Raw genomic sequence first — 16,303 nt, forward strand, 5'->3', positions numbered from 1 at the left:
TTGGCACCGGGACCTCCACCTCCGAGCCGGCCTCACCAGGCCTTTTGCCCGTGGCCCAGAGGAGGAGCGGGGGAGAAACCCATTGCCCAGGTGGCCACTTTTGCCTGCTTGACCCTTCCATGTTTCCAAAACAGAGGGGGCCCTGAGAAGGCTCCCTGCCAAAGTGGGGAACAGCTACCCTCATTGTGCGCCTCGCCCTGCCGGCGGCGCCCTCCCCCCGCCTCCGTTCGGTCTGAAAGTGTGAAAATTACAAATCCCAAGAAACTGCAATCAGAACTCTACCTAGGGAAATTTCGGAGTATCCTTGCCATAAATATCCCGCTCCAAGACGCCTGACGTCAGAGCGGGGCGGGCGGACGGGCGCGAGGCCGGGCCTGGAGGGGCGGCAGCCGCGGCTTCTCGGGGATAGCGCGGAGCACGCAGGAGCGAGCGCAGCGCGGGCGGAGGCGCCGGACCTCGGGCTGCGGGAGCGCGGGCGCCCTGGGGTCCTCGGAGTAAGTGCGGCTGGCCCTGGCGCTCCCCGTCTTGGGGCTGGGGCCGCGGGGAGCCCCCTCCGGTGGGCTCCCACACTTCTCTCCCCTCTGCTTTCTTTAGCATGCCCCGCGGGGCTTGGGGAGGCAGCGGCTCCGCAGGCTGGCGGTTTTGTTTCTCCAAAGTGTTTGCAGGAGCCGCCGACCCGGAGTGGGCTCCCAGGGCCTGTGTGTGTGTGTTTGTGTGTGTGAGTTGTGTGTTTGTGTAATGGGTGTGATTGCGTGTGTGTCTGTAGTGGCACATCTGGAGATAGGAAATGTCTTTGGAAAACTTTTAAAAATTTTTTTTGAGGCTTTGAAACCTGACTCCTGATTGTCACAAGTGGACAAACACAGAAGATACCCCCGCAAAACTGACAACTTTTTGGTGGTGGCTTTTCCGGGTTCGGATTGAACCTTCACTTGGCTAGGCTGAAGTCTTCACAAGCCCCCAGCTCCCACTTGCAGGCCTGGCCTCTGGCCAGCGCAGCCGTGAGGTTCTTGTTCTCAGTGGCAGTGGGACCCTGGGCGGGGGAAGGAGCATCTCAGGAAAGGGGTCCCCGGACTCTGGGGTTCTCAGCACCTGCTGTCGCAAACCAACCTCATGCCCTGACCTTACCAGGCGTCGGGACTCTGACTTAACCAGGGAAGGAGGGACTTGGTCTGGCGGCAGGTAATTTTGTGAAGAGGATGAGAAGGAAGAGGGGGAGGTGGTGGTGATGGCTAGGACGCTGTGGCCCTGTGTCCAGCCGTAGCTTGGGAGTGGAATGGATGTTTTTGCCACATGGCCACGGTGAGGTACGTGCCAGGTTCTCTGGGAGTGCCGCGTGTGGTGCCCCAAACAAGATGCAAGCTTCTAACATAAAGAGACGTGTCTGAGCTGTGGGGTGGAGGAAGGGGGGCGGTGGGGGAGAGGGAGAGAGATTTTTATCAAAATTGAACACAGATTGCTGAGGTCTGGGCTTGATTTAACTCTTCTCTCTCTGCCTCGGCCATTTCTCCACAGTTTTGGAGTGGATTTGGAACGTTTCTCGGAGGGTTAGACGAAAATCACACCTCTCCAGAAAAGAGTCCCCATAGGTTTTCCTTGATACCCACGTGGGAATGAAAGCAGCTTCCCATCTTTAAAACATTCAAAGTCTTGTGTTTTCCCCCTTCTGAGTTTGGTGTCAGTTTCCTGAGTTTCTTTGCAAAGCCAACTGAAGCGGGGAATGGATTTTCCCTAGGGTCTAGGGCGGGAAGTGTGCTCTACAGAGAGTAGGGGAGAAAAGGAGCAGTGGGGCCGTATGGATCCATCAGCCCTGAGTAGCACAGTGCCAGGCACTGCCTGTCAGTAGCTGGGTTCCACCAACGAGTGACCACAGACAGCCTGAATTTTCAGCTTTGCTCTAGCCAGGTCTCTGGTTTTGTATTTTGCAATAGAGCCAACCTACAGTGTTTGGGTGGGAGGAAGATTACTGGACTCTCCCTATGTCCTAGAAAAAATGAGAGAACGAAGGGACAGGGAGGAAATCTGGATGTAAAAACAGACTCACAGGAAGTTAAGATTCAGGAAGGATTTTAGAAATTATATAAATTGACCCCCAGGGAAGCTCCATAAGAGAAGGAGCAGGCAGCAATGTCAGAAACACTCATTTAACTTCAGGAGTACGTCGTCAACTGAAGTGTAATGAAGAAGGAGGAAGTCATCCCATAGGCAATGTAAACAAGGGTGCATGTAAACAGGGGTGACTGGTCCCCGTGAGATGCACATGCCTGCGTGTATTTACACATACATGACTGTGGTGATGGCCATGGCCTTAGGCATTGGAGGATAAATGGTCTATTTCTTCATCTGTGCTGGGAACTCCATCTGACCCCCATTTCTTCCTTTATGCAAACAACTGTGCTATTATTGTCTTGCTCCCTGGTAGTTGCAAACTCTGGCTCCTAACTCCCAGCTGAGTTTTCAGAGCTTTTCCTCCAGCGCCTTGGATGCTGAGGGAATACTCGTGCCCCCATCAGGACAAAAAGAGGAGAGAACCTTCTCCTGGGCATTAGAACTTAGAGAGTCAGGAGCTCAAGAAGGTGGAGGCTGTGCAGGCAGTTTCAATAGGAAGGCCTGTGAATGATTTTGCTTTTGGTGAGCATGGGGGAAGTTGAAATACTACTGCTTGCTGTGAGAACATGTTCTCTCCCCAGTCTTCTTTCCCAACTGTCTCCAAAGTTTTTGATGCAAAACAGGTTAAACTCCCCATTACTAAATAGCCTTGGATCCAGGTGTAAAGAATGAAGATAAAGGGTAAGTACAGGCAGTAGAGAAGGCATAGAGATAATGAAAGATGAGGCTTTCTTCTTGATTTTAGAGGAGCCAATGGAAGTAGCAAGTTTAAATGTTCTCATTCATTTCCATTATTTAAACATAGAAGACTAAATACCCAGGGAGAGAAGGGACTCCTCAGAGCAGGATTCCCAGAAATACTCTTATTCCAGCATACCGTTTCTCAGGGAAAGGTGAGGGGCAAGAACTGGGCTTTCAACTCTTTATACGTGTGGGGTTTCTGGGAGTGCTGCCTGTGGGATCAGTGGAGTCCTGATGCTTCTGGACTTGTACTAGGAGACATTTCACCAAGGCTGGGATGAATTCCCAGGCCATGGATGCCTAGCCTGACATCGAAGCCTGCTCATGGCTCATTCTATCAGTTCAATCTTCTGGCCAGCTCTTTGGTCATCTTTGAGATTAGATTAATTAGATGGGATGTATTCCAAGACATCCTTAAAGGTCCAGAGGGCAAACACAGCTGGCAGAAAGAACAAGTTGAAGGATGTCCTTGGCTTCAATAGCAGATGACCCTCTAGATCTCAACAGCCAGAGACACTGTGTCAAAGATCCTGTGTCATTCAACCCTGGACTTCAGAGGCAGCCCGACACAATCAAAAGAGTGCAGATTTCTGATCAGCTGCCTGGAGAGAGAGAACTGTGACTTATATAGGAATTAGTAACCTGGGCTACATGACTTACTCCTCCTGAGCTTCAGCTTCCTCATCTGCAAAATAAGGATAGTATTTCCCTTCCCAGGTTATGAAAACAACATTTATGCACAAGAACTAAGAACAGAGCTCAGAATGTTGTAAGACCCTTAATAAAGGGAGGGCTCTATGTTTATTTTTCAGTTTTTCAGCCATCAGGAACAAGTATTGCTCAGAACCTCTCCCCAAATCTAGCTACATATTTTCCATGAATGAAGGCCAGTGGGTGGAGTTTCTAGGGCTCTGGTCACCCTTACTTCCTTCCTCTAGAAAAGGTGACCAGTGAAGATTTTCCATGAGCATCCCTGGTCCATTATCCTGATTGGTGGGAGGAGAAACCAGGCATCCTGGATGTCTGGCCTAGAAATCACTCTTGTGTTTGTGCTCTCTAGGGAGGGAGAAGGACAGAAGAGCAGGTTGTGTAAGTATGGTGGGGAGGTGAAAGGTAGGGAGGTGGGGGCAGGGGAGGAGGGTCAAGGACCAATTGAGTCTTGAAGGACAAGCCTGAAGTCAGAGAATGTGGCTAGGTAGCCACTTCTTGTCAAGGGTGCCCAGGTCAGAGTAATGGGGGAATCTGATGGGTTGTAAAGAATGAAAGCTTTAGCCATCGCAAACATCTCCAGTGGGTACAAGGCGGGAGGCTGCCCCCTGAACCCTGATTGACACATTATCCAAGGGAGTGACTACTCCGAAGGAACAAAGGAGCATCTGATGTTAGAGGGCAGCTGCAGGTCCTCTTGGCCCATCCCAAAGCTTCTAAGTTATCCTTCAAGTTGACATTTAAGACTTTGAAGATCACATTTGTTTTTGTTTTGTTCAAGCTCCCTCTTTAACCATGGCCTGGGATGACTTTTAAGCTTTTAAGAGGCTCAACCAGTGGCCAACTTCTCTTGAGATGGCCCAGAGCGGGGGGTCAATGAATTCCTCACTCCTGGCAGCATCTATTTCTCCAGCTCTCTCCACATTTTTTGGTTTGTTTTTTGTTTCATTATGAGGTTCTAAAACTGCACAGTCAAGATGCTGTGGGGGGAGGAAGTGCCTGTTTTTGGAACCTGTGCCGCATTATGCTAGCACTGGCCAAGGCTTATCAGACTATGGTTATTAATAGGTGTCGTGGGTTTCTTTCTGGATTCCCCCTCCAAAAAAAAAAAAAAAAAAAAAAAAGGGACCTGGAAAAAAATGAACTTTAGGCAGTTTGGTGTCTCTTTCAATCCTGGCCAAAGAGGAGCTGACTTATTTGTAGTACATCCTATGGTTCCAAGGAAGAGCTTTAGAATCAAGCAGACAGAGGTTTGAGTTCTGGCACCACCAGGTCACAAGCTTGCTAACCTCTCTGACTCTTCTTTATCTGTTAAATGAGAACAATAACTATTCTCATTTCACAGGGTTGTTCTGAAGATGAAATGGGATGATATGTGGGAAGAAGCTAGCAGATTGCTCAGTAAAATGTTAATGCCATTCCCCCTCTCCAGTTTTAAGTTCATGAAAGTAAATGGCTTCAGACATTTGTCCACAAGTCAAAGTAAATAAGCCACTTATTCAAGGGTTAACAACTGTGCTCAGAGGTCAGATATCTCAGCCTGGAGATGGAGACCCTTTATACAAAAGTGGGGCACAGAACAGTGCTCCCCATGCCAAGCAAATGGCAGCCCCATGTGACCCTCGATTGGAATAAAGGGAAGGTCACCAGCTCACTCACCCATGAATTTGGGCTATTTAGTGAGCTCTCCGTAGAGCTTGTTTAAAAAATCTCAAACACTGTCCTGAGAATCAAGGTCAAAATTGAGAACAGAAATCATTGAGGCAGTACTTAACATTAAAATCTAATAATGATGTGACAATGACAGCAGTACTTGAAATTTATATGACATTGTACCATTTGACAGGTACATTGTCTCATTTAAACATCAACAATCGTATGAGATTGGTATTAACCACATTTCACAGCCCAAATTCTGAGGACTTAAAAAAACTTACCATATTTCACACATTAAGCGGAATAAACAGAAAACAAACTGTTCCCCAAGCAGTGGGTCTCAACCCTGGCTGCACATTAGAACCACTTGGGGGAGCTTGTAAAAGTATCAGTACTTGGGTCCCACCCCAGACCAATTTAATTAGACTCCCTAGGAGTGGAACCTAAGCATCTATAGTTCTGTAAGCTTCCCAGGTGATCTGAAGTCTAAGTTGAGAATCACTGGTCTAAAAGAAGAGTGTAAAGCACCAAAGTTAGGACCCAGGGTACCAGGCATGGGAAAAAGAAACAGCCAAGACTTTGCTAGGATTTAAGCCCATTGAGGGTGTGGACTTTGTATACTTCTCCCTGTATCCCTGGAGCCTAGGACAGTGCCAGCTACAAGGTAGGTGCTCAGTAAACATTGAGTAGATGAAAAAATGAACAAAATACCGGAGATTAGAAGTTGTCAATTTCAACAGTGAAATCCAGCTTGTCAGCTTGTTTTTTTTATAAAGTTTTATTGGAACACAGCCATGTCTGTTCATTTGTGCTTTGCCTATGGCTGCTTTTATGCTGCAATGGCAGAGTTGAGTAGATGTCACAGAGACTGTGTGGCCTACAAAGCTGAAAACATTTACCATCTAGCATTTTACAGAAAAGGTTTGCTGGCTCCTGCTCTGGATCCCAGACATGAACAGAGCAAGTATAGTAGCTTAGGGAAGGTCATTACTGCATGATCATTAAGAATATGGGTTCTAGAATCAGATCAACCTATGTATGATTCCTGGAACACTTACCTGTTAAAAGAGCTTACAAAGTATTTCACCTCTCTGATTCTCAGTTTTCTCATCTGAAAAGTGGGGATGATAATAAAATGATACCTCCCTCATAGGATGACTGTGAGGGTTGTCAGCCCCTGGCTGAGAGTAACTATTAGCTGTAGCTATGGTGGTTGCTGTAGTTACTAGCGGTCAGCCACATAGAGGACTAACTAGACAAAAGTCAAAATCTAAATCCAATATCACAAGGTAGATGAAGGGACGAGGTAGGAAAAAATAAGCAGTAAGCTTGTGTGAAGAAAGATTAACGTGAGGTTTCTGAGATAAAAGGTGTCCTTTTAAGACAACACAGATCAGGCCGCAGGAGGTGTGAGTGAGGTGCTTTTGTATGACCAATTGCTGTGTCGACCAGCAATCCCCATCAGTCCTCAAGGGTTAACTTAAATTTTATTGCATCAAATCTAGTCTCAAGAACAGTGTACCTGTATACATAGTTCTTTTTACCTGGAAGGCCTTGCCTCAATCCTGGTCTTCCTGATCTACTCAGCTTCCAAGGCCTGCTCAGGTGTCCCTTTTTTTCCCTCAAATTCCCACTGCAAGGCTCATTCCAACCCCCTTTTCCTCCTTATTCCCATGAACCTGGCACACAACTCTGTCATCACAATGAACACTTGCATTACCATCGAGGAAGGACCAAGTCTCCTTCATGCTTTCTATGTGTTTGCAGCTCATATAAGTCAAATTGCATTGTAGAATCAATGCCTGGAAGCCAAACCATGTCAATCAGCTCTTTAATCCAAGGCAATCATGTCTCAGTTTGAGGAATGAGTAGGACTTGCCCAGGTGTGATGGGCTTGCAAGAGCTAATCTCCATAACCAGAGGGACAGGAGCTACCCAGTTTATACACTATGTGGATGCTTTGTGTCCTCATCTCCCCACTCTTTGGTGGCTCCTGCCCTCCAGAACACTTCTAGCGGGTAGCCAGGGACAGAGAAAGATGGAAGAAACTTAAAACCAACTCTTTGATTTCTTGTCAGCAGATGTGGTGAAAAGTCAGGTTTTGGCTTCTTTGGGCTTTTCATGGATGTGTGCCAAGATAATTGGGAGCTAGTTTGGTATGTGCCAAGAGAATTGAGATTTGGCTCTTTCGTTAGCACCATAATAGAAATATGACCACAAATAATAGCAAATAATGCACAGTTTTTCTGTTTGACTACAGACCGTGTTGCATAATTTTTATAGACTTGAGTGGCAGATTTATTTTGGTGGCAGATATATATTGTGTGTGGAATAATGTAAAAATGAAGTTATATTCTGATGGTGAAGGGGAGGGCACAGAAAACTCTTCACCTTGAGTTAAATATTTCTTTTGATCATCCCCAAATGAACAATTGGGAGCTGCCTCCTAAGAGGGGCAGGAGGAGAGGAAATGAAATACTATTTATCTATATGCTCCACTATGCACATGACACTAGGCAGGTCATTTTAAAAAATATATTCTTGATTTGATTTTTCCATATTATGAAGGTAATTCTTTCTTGCTTAAGCAAGTGAATTAATATCATGCAAAGATAAATAAAGACAAGTAGAAATGTATTCGCCCCCCTCTACACCCTGGTAATTAATGTTAATAGCCTAGTAATATATCCTGCCGTAACTTGTCATTTGTCCGTACAAATACCTACTGGTGTATACAGGATGGAGGTGTCTTGCCTGAGTATTTTTCACTGTAAGGGAATCTTATAGTACACATTACTCTGTAGCATACTTTTCTTTCCCTTGACCATATGTCAAGGTCATCCCTACACTGGATGTAACTCATTTTTATTTTTTCTGACTTCTTTATGCCTAGGCTTACACAGCTTTACATATTTGGCATCACATTGTTCCTGGTGAGGTGTTCATTTTGTCATCAGTCAGCTATTACATGTGGTTTCATTCTGGATGATCACCAGTTTGGGTCCCTGAGCTGCCAGATCAAGCATCATCCATCACCCAGGCAAGCTTTGCTTTGGCTCTCAGGCTGCGTGATGGATGTACACAGCCTGCTGACCACCCTGGGGTGTGACTGCCTGGTGTGCATGGCCTCCTTGTGTCTCCTAGGCCTCGGGGTTGCTATCAAGCATCAGGCCCCTGTGGCTGCCCTCCTTGCTCATCAGAGTTAGGCTTGCCTCCTTGGAGCTCCTTAATTACTGAATATGCAGGAAACATAGCAGGCTGATCAATGAGATTGGAGAATAGTTTTGATGGAGCAAATCAGGCAGCATAGTAGAATGGCCAAGCATGTGGGCCCCGCTCTCAAATTGCCTGGCTAGGTCCACATCCCTGTGTAGTGGACACTGGGCTGTGCTCCCTGACCCCTTTGAAGACTGAGTCCCCAGCTGCAGGGAGTGCTGGACATGGTTAGCCTTCTTGGAACAGCCCCAGCTAAAGAGACTTGCTGTGTCAGGCACTCCTGCGCATGCTCCTCTCCTGGGTCACCGTGAAACCAATGATGGTGGGGAGCTGTGACTACCTGGCCCCTCTACCGCAATGTGGGACAATTCTAAAGGGTGTGCCAGCTTCAGGGGTCCCTGGGGGTTTGGCAGAGGCCTTAGCTGAGGCTACATCATGGCTCCATTTCTCCCTCTGCCCAGTGCTGCCTCTAACCTGCCCTCCTGCCCGGAGGACTTGACTCCAGGAGTCCTTCCTAACAAGCCTGCTGCCCGCTGCACTCCATCCCAGAGTCTGCCTCCCAAGAAGAAACCCTACCTACTTTGCCATTTAATAACTTGCCCAACAAGTTATGAGCCTTGTCTGGGCTTCAGTTTTCTTATCTGTCAAATGGAGATCATAACATTTCCTTCCTTATGGGGTTGTTGAGACAACTAAATGGAAAGATGCATGTTAAGTCCCTGGCACAGCACCTGGAAAAATGCTACAAGTTTTAGCAATTTTATATGAAATTGTTTTAGAGGAGTCCATTATTTTCTAGGTAATTGTTGGTAGCTATGTCAGGATATGAAAAAGTACATTTTCCCCCGCTGTGCTTTGTATGCTTTTTAGGTGACCCTCAACTGATTTCTCTACAAATAGAGTTGTGTCAAAACTGGGCAGACTGAATGACTGTCTTGACTTTTATTGGCAAATTTGCTTTTGTTCCCCAACCCCATGCTAATCTGAGGGGTGTGGATGTATCTGGGTGGAAGCATAATGACATGGCCTTGTTGCCGACCTGCCTGGAGACAAAGGGCTGGACAAGTTGACCTTTGGGAATTCCTCTCTACCTCACCTGTGCTTCTGCAGTATGAATGGGATGGTCCCAAGGGACCCTGCTGGCCCACTGGGAGCCGCCATCCTGCCTGTGTGCTTATTCATGTCATGCCTGCATGACTGTCTGCCAAATCTGATTCCTCCTGGTGGGTGTTTGTTTCTTGCTCCTTTGTCCCGAGCACAGGCGGTCTTTGGTGCTGTGCTTTGAACATTCCGCCTTTCAGGTTATGTACACCCGTTGTCCATCCTGAATGCCAAAGCAAAGCTTGCCTGTGTGATGAATGCTTGATCCGCCAGACTCTGGGATCCAGACTCACAGCTCATGTCTGACCACATTCCCGGGGGGTCAGTGTCAACACTCCCTTTCTTGTTTCCTCCCAGACACTACAGCCCCCTGCCTCCAAGTCCCCTTGACCAGGGCAGGGAGGGGAGAAAGTGATTCCAGGTCACTGGGGAGGTACGTCAATATTTTCACAGTGCCAGAGGCAGCTTTGAAGTTATTTTGAAACAAATTCAGAGTTTCTGTGGACTTTGGGCTGCAGAAGGATCAAGCCATTATAACTCTCTATTTCTTTTGTAATCTCTGTCAGTGTATTAATCAGACTGTTCCCCACCAGGAAGCATTGCACTAGCAGCTGCCCAGAGACACAGTTAGGAACTGCTCGGCCCTTCCAAGACACAAAGTCAATAAGTCACCATCCTCACTGCCCTGAACAGAGGTAATGTTATTGATGTCTGTGGCTGCCTAAATGGAAGCTGAGGCTGACAGCTGATAAACAGACCAGGTTTCTCAACTGTTAAAGGCAGCATAAGGCTGTTTTTCAGAGAATAGGCCCTGGATTCAGATGGCCTGGATTCTGATTCTGGCTCCACTTTTTGCTAGCTGTGTGACCTTGCACAAGTTACTTAATGTCTCTGTGCCTTAGTTTCCTCATCTGCAAAGCGATTTTTTTGGAGGTAAAGTTAATACATTACTTGGTTAAAAAAAAAGAAAAAAGAAAATCTGGCACATAATACTAAGAAATGTTAGTGAGGATGAAGATGATGATGATGATCGTGGTGGTGGTGGTGAGGATAGTGGAAGACAGAGACCACATCTCATTAGCTGTTTCCCCAGCATCCTGCATAATGTCTGGTAAAGACTTAGGGCTCAACAAAATTTATTAAATAATACATCCCAATGCCTTTTGCTAAGTGTCTACTGCCTACCTAGTCCACTCAACTCTCTACCAAAGAAAGAAATATACTCTCCATTAAAAAATTTTTATTTTATCTTAACTTTTTATTGAAGCTCAACATAAATCAGAAAAAATACACAATTTTTGAGGATGTAGTTCAATATATTTCCATAAGTTGAACATCCACCACCCCAGCCCTGCCCAAGAAGCCCCCTCGTGCCCCTCTCTGGTTACTACCCTTCCATGATCCTGACTTCTAGCACCATAGATTAGTTTTGCCTTTTCTTGCACTTCATATAAATGGAATCATACAGTAGGTGTTTATTTGTGTCTGGCTTCATTCACTCAGCATTTTGTCGTTCTGTAGATCATTCATTCTTATTGTTGCGTAGTAGTCCATTATGTGAATATAACACACTTTTTTCCATTTTTCTGTTGATGGGCATTTGGGTGGTTTCCAGTCTGGGGTGGTTGTGAGTAGCCTTGCTGTGAATATTTGTGCACTTTTAGGTGAACACGTGAATGCATTTCTCTTGGTATGTTCCTGGGAGTAGAACTGCTAGAGCATTCAGAATGCATAAGTCCAGCTTTAGTAGGTATAGCCAAAGTTTTATAAAGGAGTTGTGCCATGTTTTGCATATTCTTGACAGATGAAGAAGCTGTTCCAACTCAATAGTGCAGAGCCTTGACAGTGACAGGGGTTCCTGAGATGTTCACAGCTCCCAGGCTCTTTCTAGCTGAGAGTTCACATGTTCTAGAAGATCTGCTAGGGTAGGCAGTCCTCTAAGAAGCAGGCACTATGCCAGGCGTTCTCACTTACACTGTTTCACCAGATCCTCACAGCAATCCCATGAGATGGGGAGTATCACTCCCTTTTCTCAGATGAGGAGACTGAGGCTCAGATGAGGAAACTTGAGTGACTTGCCTAAGATGTTAGAAGCAGAAACTGTCAGGGTCAGGATATAAAACAGAGATGCCTCAATCTGAAGCTCATGCATACTGGATCCCATGGTGACTCACTTTGGCCTCAGTGCTAACACTGGAAGAAAACACAGACACAGACTTGGTTGCTGTCCCCCTAGAACCTGTGCAGGCTGTGGGGTGGAGGCTGTGAGGAGAAGCCCTGTAAAGAGGAGCAGACATATGCAATTTGGGAAGCCAAATTGTTTTCCTGCCCAGGGGCTGCTGGAGAGTCATGAATTTCCTGGAAGGCAAAGGCGACCATATAATTTACTTTCTAAACCAGGACTCTCAAGAGTGAAAGGGGCATTAACTGGATGGGACAGTGGAGGGAATAGTCACAGACTGAGACTGTCCTGGGCAGCCTGGGACAATGCTCACCCTCTGGAAGTCTGAGCGGGCATTGCTGTCCTGGTCAGTGGGGCAGTGCGGGTTATTTTTAACTCTTTCAGAGCACAGTCTGTCAGGAGTTTGCCCTGATGTGGTATCCTCCCCAGCCTCCTCTGTTTATGGGAAGAGTCTGGCAGAGCCTGGCTTTTTTCTTCCCCTCTCCACACCATTTCCTGTTCAAATGGGGCTCTGACAAGGTGAGCTTCTATTTTCAGATTCAGTTGCTTTGAGACTCTTCTGTCAACAGATTTGATACTCCTAGAAGGCTAGGACTGTGCCTGAGTCACTGCAGTGTTTACAGTGTCTGGTGGCAGACACACAGTTAGCGTTCAGGGGATACTTGTTGACTGTACATATCAGTTACCCATGTGTGTATTCATTTACTCAGTCTCCCACTCACTCATTCATTCATAGTCCATAAACAAGAGCTTGGTTTAGATTCTTTCCTTTTTTTCTGAGCTGACGCCTATTCCACTGGTCCAGACAGATGAGTTCTGTGTGTGTGTGTGTATGTGTGTGTGTGTGTGTGTATGCAAGCGCACATACACATACAAAGGACAAAGAATAAAAGGGATCAACTTAATTTTAGTAACAAAAGATGTGGTATCATGGGACTTGGTGTCAGGAATTAGGTTTGAATTCCAGCCTTCCACTAATTAGCTGCACTGCCTTAGATGAGCTTCTGAGCATTTCTGAGCCTCAGTTTTAGTCATGTGTGAAATGGAAATGACAGTAATACTGGTGGTACCAGACTGAAGTGAGCCTGAATGGTGGAAAGTATATGAAAAGTGCTCGGCATGCTGCAAAGTGCTGATAAGTCTTATTTGTTAATGCTTGTGGTCATTCAACAAATATCTGGGAAGCTGCCTGGTATGGGACACTGTGTGCTGAGTCAGGTGTTGTGGAGTGAATTCTGGTGAGCAAAATTCCCGTCCACCTCCAGAGCTCCAGTCTGTTAAAGTGAGGTGACTACATTTGAGGCAAACCCCTATGACTGGGAATTTTTATTAATAAGAAAGGAATCAGCAAATTCCTCCAAGACCTTAAGGATTTGATGTGGGTTTCCAAGATAAGGATGCAAAGGATAATTTCTTACTAAGCCCACAGCTGCATTTTCACCAGAACAACAGCAAGAAGCATCCAAGGGCTTGTGTGTTTCCAGCAGAAGTTTTGGTATAGCACAGTGATTTCCAGTGCAGATCCTGGGAGTCAATCTAGTGGGACCTCAATTCAAATTTCACCACTTGCTAGGAGTGTAGTCTTGGAAACCGAGCCTCAGTTTCCTCATCTGTAAAATGGTGATGGTAATGATACCTACTCCCAACTGAGGATAAAATTAATATATGTAAAGTACGTAGAACAGTGCCTGAAACGGAGTATGTACTCTATAAATATTTATTCTTATTTGCCACATAGTTTTCTTTCCATTGGAATGCTAGGTATTATACTGTATGGTGTTCCTTCAACACATGGATGATGAAAGATCATTTTGAGTTGGGGGAAGTCAGGGAAGTTTTCATGGCAAAGAAGTATCCTAAGGTACTTTTTTTTTTTTTTTTTTTGGACAGAGTATCACTCTGTTGCCCAGGCTGGAGTGCAATGGTGCGATCTCGGGTCACTGCAAGCTCCGCCTCCTGGGTTCAAGTGATTTCCCTGCCTCAGCCTCTGGAGTAGCTGGGATTACAGGCACCCACCACCACACCCGGCTAATTTTTTGTATTTTAGTAGAGACGGGGTTTCACCATGTTGGCAGGATGGTCTCCATCTCCTGACCTCATGATCCACCTGCCTCGGCCTCCCAAAGTGCTGGGATTACAGGAGTGAGTCACTGTGCCCGGCCCCTAAGGTATTTTTAAGGTATCTTTTATATCCTGAACAAGACTGGCTTGTTTATTTCTATCGTTGCTCTGTTCTTAAAGCTCAGAGAAAATTCAGTATGGAAGAATTTCCTTCTCTTAATAAACATAAATCAAATGCCTCCTGAAACTTCGAAGTTGAATAACATGTGGTCCCTACTCTCAAGCATTTCCAAACTAGTTGATCTATTTTGCCACCATCCTTGAGCCAGAGATAGGGGACATATAGATGAGTCCTCAAGGTATTCAGCAGTGTCATGGGGGAAGGATCTAGAACTGAAGATTATTGCTATAAGAGGGAGATGCTAAAAGTGGATGGAAATTAAACAAGTCCGTCTTGCTCAGGATGTAAAAGATATTTGAAAGATACCTTAGGGTGCCTCTTTCTCATTTAAGAGTATTTGAGAGTAATCCCAGCACTTTGGGAGGCCGAGGCGGGCAGATCACTAGGTCAGGAGATCGAGACCATCCTGGCAAACATGGTGAAACCCCGTCTCTACTAAAAATACAAAAAAATTAGCCAGATGTGGTGGCAGGCGCCTGTAGTCCCAGCTACTGGGGAGGCTGAGGCAGGAGAATGGCATGAATCCGGGGGGCCAGAGCTTGCAGTGAGCGGACATCACGCCACTGCACTCTAGCCTGGGCAACAGAGCAAGACTCTGTCTCAAAGGAAAAAAAAAAAAAGTATTTGAGAGTAGAAGGACATTGTGGAGTCTCCTTCCAGGTATCTGTTATTAGAAGGGCCATTTCATCTGTTGATATGGACAATATATGGTGCTTCTTGCGGTAGGAAGATGGACAAATGGTTCCTATCATTCCTCCAGCCTATCTGCTCTACCCATATAGCTATGTGCCTTGCAGGTGAAGGGTATGATGAAATCATTCAGAACTGCTCCTAGACAATGACAACAAGGTCTAAAATATGCATTCCCCACATTGCCCAGGAATGGCTGGAATTTCTGCTTCATGTGATTTATCTCTAATATCATGGCTTATTTAAAAAAAAAATCCCTGTCTCATAGCCAGGATGCAAAAGGAAGTCTTCTCTCTGCCTCCATCCTCAACCCTTCTGTCCTCTGCAAGTTTTTCAATGAGGAATTAAAATTAAAAAATCCTTTAGTTTCTTAAAGCATGTAAATGTAATGCTAACATTAAAATGATGCCATAGAATCATAAACGTAGGAAAAGATGCTTAACCTTACTTGGAATCAGGGAAATACATAAATGAAAATCACAAGGAGACTCTGTTTTATACTCATCAGATTGGCAAAAAAAAAAAAAAAAAATCATTCTCATCATATTGAATGTGGAGCCAAAAATAACTCCTATTCACTAAGGGTGGGGTTAAACTGACAGGAACACTTCAAAGGGCAATTTGACACTATCTAGTAAAACTGAAGATACACTTACCCTAAGACCCAGCAATTTCACTCGTAGGTAGGTCCAGACAAAGTCTAATATATATGAAAAGAAGACATGTTCAGGAATATTCACTGCAGCATGGTTTTTAAGAGCTACAAAGCAACCTATTATCAACCTATTATACCTCATATATTTCAGTAGAGACGGGGTTTCACCATGTTAGCCAGGATGGTCTCAATCTCCTGACCTCATGATCCGCCCGTCTCGGCCTCCCAAAGTGCTGGGATTACAGGCTTGAGCCACCATGCCCGGCCAGCCCAGACCAGGTATACCTATTATACCTATTATCAACCAGATATCAACCAAATATACCTATTATCAACCAGAAGACTGGTTAAATAATTTGATACATACATACTTAGAGTGGAATACTATGGAACACAGAAAAAAAAGGTGCTAGACATTGTTAAAGACAGATACTAGTGACATACAATCTCAGAAACGATATGAAGTGGAAACAATATTAAGCAAGTTGCAGAAGGATGTCATTGTTAGTAAGTTAAAATCATGTAAAACAATACTGTCTTTTATTTACAAACATTTATATGTATAATTAAAGCATAAAATTATGTTTGTGAACAACCATGAAATTCAGAGAAGTGGCTCCTTCTAGGAAAGGCAGTAAGGCAGATCAGGGGAGAAGCACGTAGGGGCTCCATTTATATCTGTAATATTTTATTTCTTAGACTGTAAGGTGGGTATACAAATGTTTATTTTATTTTTGAGACAGAGTCTCACTCTGTCACCCAGACTGGAGTGCAATGCCATGACCTCCTCTCACTGCAACCTCCGCATCCTGGGTTTAAGTGATTCTCCCACCTCAGCCTCCTGAGTAGCTGGGGTTACAGGCCAGCACAACTACGCTTGGCTGATTTTTGTATTTTTGCTAGAGATGGGGTTTTGCCATGTTGGCCAGGCTGGTCTCGAACTCCTGACCTCAAGTGATCCACCCACCTCAGCCTTCCGAAGTGCTGGGATTATAGGCATGAG

The 16,303-nt window shown here is 45.5% G+C and overlaps 1 protein-coding gene across 4 annotated transcripts in view; it reads left to right on the forward strand.

Annotated features, from left to right (window-relative positions):
- Positions 1-349: 349 nt before the first annotated feature.
- The window catches only part of DAAM2 (dishevelled associated activator of morphogenesis 2), a 115,828-nt gene continuing 99,874 nt past the window's right edge, over positions 350-16,303 (forward strand). For 2 of the 4 annotated variants that reach the window (XM_033217055.1, XM_033217054.1), the window contains exon 1: positions 350-494. The gene's annotated coding sequence lies outside the window, so the exon portion shown is untranslated. The remainder of the gene's footprint in view (positions 495-16,303) is intronic. The other 2 variants (XM_033217057.1, XM_033217058.1) reach the window with 1 other exon arrangement.

This window comes from Trachypithecus francoisi, unplaced genomic scaffold (genome assembly GCF_009764315.1).
Source record: "Trachypithecus francoisi isolate TF-2019V2 unplaced genomic scaffold, Tfra_2.0 Lachesis_group10, whole genome shotgun sequence".
In the NCBI taxonomy this organism is placed as follows: domain Eukaryota; kingdom Metazoa; phylum Chordata; class Mammalia; order Primates; family Cercopithecidae; genus Trachypithecus; species Trachypithecus francoisi.